Genomic DNA, 2500 nt, shown 5'->3' on the forward strand with positions numbered 1-2500 from the left:
TCCTGAAGCATAAAAAAATGAATGTTCATCGTGACCTAACTAATTTTGACCGAGACAAAATGATTGTGCGACTACTGGAAGATAATTCAGACTACTTTTGTAGAGAAACCAGGCTGTTCCTTTAACTTCAACTCTTCTCGTGCATGATAACGGTTTCGCAATTTCGGAGTTGGAGTGTAGCGATCCTAGTGTACGGGGAATTCTCCCTAGGAGCCTCTATTGCTCATCCGCTCCATTCCATGCATAAGAACACAAATGTTGTTACTTGGCAAATAAAGCAGACGTAGACTGTCAAGTTTCAATGAAAGGGAAACAGGATAGAAATTGAAGAGATTTATTAATCGATGGTGACTCGGGGATATTCGGAAAAAGGCCGAGCACTCCTTCACAGGACTATCACTGAACTAAATAAATAAATCTCTTCATTTCACCGATTCACCGGGTTTAACATATATCATCTCTTTCAGTATAATAGCGAGGATAGGAATTATTACAGGCCAGGAGCCAAAAAAAAGCCAAAAAAAAAACAAACAAAAAAAACAAACGAACAAAGGCATTTGCGGTTTGCGGACGCTAGGACGTCAAGTTAGCTCTTTTGATTGGTCATCGGGTTCCTGCAGGAGTCTCATTCAGAGAAAATTCAATCTAAAAATAAATCGGTCTGTAAAAACGCCTTGACTGGAATAAAGGGCTGTTGTTCGCTCCTGGTCCTGGTCTCATGTACAGGCTAATTGCCTTAACTGCTTGAGATTACCCTGTTTCCAAAATTCCAAAACTTAGCTTTTGTGGATGTTCTCAATTTATTTCATGTATGTTTTGAGTTATGCCTAAAAGTTAGGACATATTTTCACTAAGAATAGAGTTTTATACACACGTTTTTAAAAGCGTCCTTTGCCTTCCTTCAGCCTGGTCTCCTCCAGGAAGAAAAAAAATGAACGCAAATTTTCCTGACCGCAGAAATTAGACAAGATGATGATTGCAATAAATCTGGCGCAACATCGTCATATTGCCAAAAATACGATGATATGACAGTTTGTAAATGTTTTTACACTAGTGAATTTATGAATGATTGTACCGACTTGCATGTTTCAGGAAGCGCATGTTAATAGTATTTAAACAAGGTAGTGAAGAAAAATGTCTAGCTTCTCTAGTAATAATCGGAGGTTACAATAGATCAAAAAATTAATTAAATAAAATATCGATTCTTTCCAGTATAGGTCGTGTTCTATTGGAATAAACTTTCTTTAAGCGCGGTTATTCCTGGGAATAGTTACTACCAGGCCTCTCTACGTGAACAAGTTGCCCCGCGCTTTACTCTAAAAAGCACGCAAAAACAGCAACATAGTTGAACCCAATGGAGCACGACCATCGTTTCATAGATAGGACCGATTGTCATCACGGAAAACTTGCGGAGATTCCGGTATTTATCTGGAGTTTCCGACAATCCTCCGATCATTTCCGGAGAGGGAAGTTGTTTCACTATTAATGAGAAGAACCGCCGACTAGAATCATCCTTGATTTAATTAGTGCTCAATAATCGAGCCACTCTCTACTCTTGACTATATAAACATTAAAGTGTTTTTGTCAAGGAACTTATGACTCATCATTTTCAAATTCATGAGAACTAAAAATTTATAATGAGTTCTTATATAGTAAGAGCGTGTAGAAGTCACGTTGCATATGATTAAACACTCTACAATGTAGGATGCAGAGGGTGACTGATAGTTTTTCTCTGACACTTCCGCTATGTTATTAAATCAAAGGTAATGTCTCGAAAGTGATTGCATCAATTTAGTTTTGCTGCAATTCTGGTAGTAGTAATCTAAGTTCATCCCATCAAAAGGTGAAGCACCGCACTGCATTTATGAGGGAGCTTATGCAAGGACGACAACAACGGCCTGGAGAACTCCACAAAACAATGGGCTTAAAGGAGCTATGTCACGCAAAATGATTTAATTTCATGACAGCAAAAATTCCCAAAAACTGAGTAGAATGCAACATTGCAATAACCACTTAAAACGGTTGAGCAACATAAAAGATATACAACAAAAGGAAAGACAATAGTCAATATTGAAACGGATTGTATTTGGTTACTCTTGAAAAAAGTCGGCTCTACGTTTTTCAAGTTTATTGCAAATACAGCCGTTTTTAGATCAGAATCATCTTAATTGTCATGTACCGATAATTTTATCAGTAAAGGAATTCCGCATTACCATTTTCGAGTTTTGGATCGTGATAAACTAAAAGTTTCCCCTAAACACCCTAAAATAACGTGACATAGCCCCTTTAATTAACAAAGACATTGGCTGTGCATGGACTGCACTTGCATTTTGCATTTTGGCATGTTTCTTTGCCGCCGCCGTCCCGACATCGACGTGAATTGACCAAATTAAGGGTTGTGTAGAGGACGTGAGGACTCGACGATACATTTTTAATTTTCTTCGCAAATAACCTCACCGTTCGTACCAATTTTATTCCTGGAATGTTGATATACACTTTC

The 2500-nt window shown here is 38.0% G+C and overlaps 1 protein-coding gene across 2 annotated transcripts in view; it reads left to right on the top strand.

Annotated features, from left to right (window-relative positions):
- LOC138018355 (protein bicaudal C homolog 1-B-like) overlaps positions 1-2500 on the top strand; it is a 42401-nt gene that overhangs the window by 39297 nt on the left and 604 nt on the right. For both annotated transcript variants that reach the window (XR_011126000.1, XM_068864962.1), the window contains one exon: positions 1-2500. This exon is cut by the window's left edge and continues 2319 nt beyond it; it is cut by the window's right edge and continues 604 nt beyond it. The gene's annotated coding sequence lies outside the window, so the exon portion shown is untranslated.

Source organism: Montipora capricornis, chromosome 10, assembly GCF_036669925.1.
Source record: "Montipora capricornis isolate CH-2021 chromosome 10, ASM3666992v2, whole genome shotgun sequence".
Classification (NCBI taxonomy): domain Eukaryota; kingdom Metazoa; phylum Cnidaria; class Anthozoa; order Scleractinia; family Acroporidae; genus Montipora; species Montipora capricornis.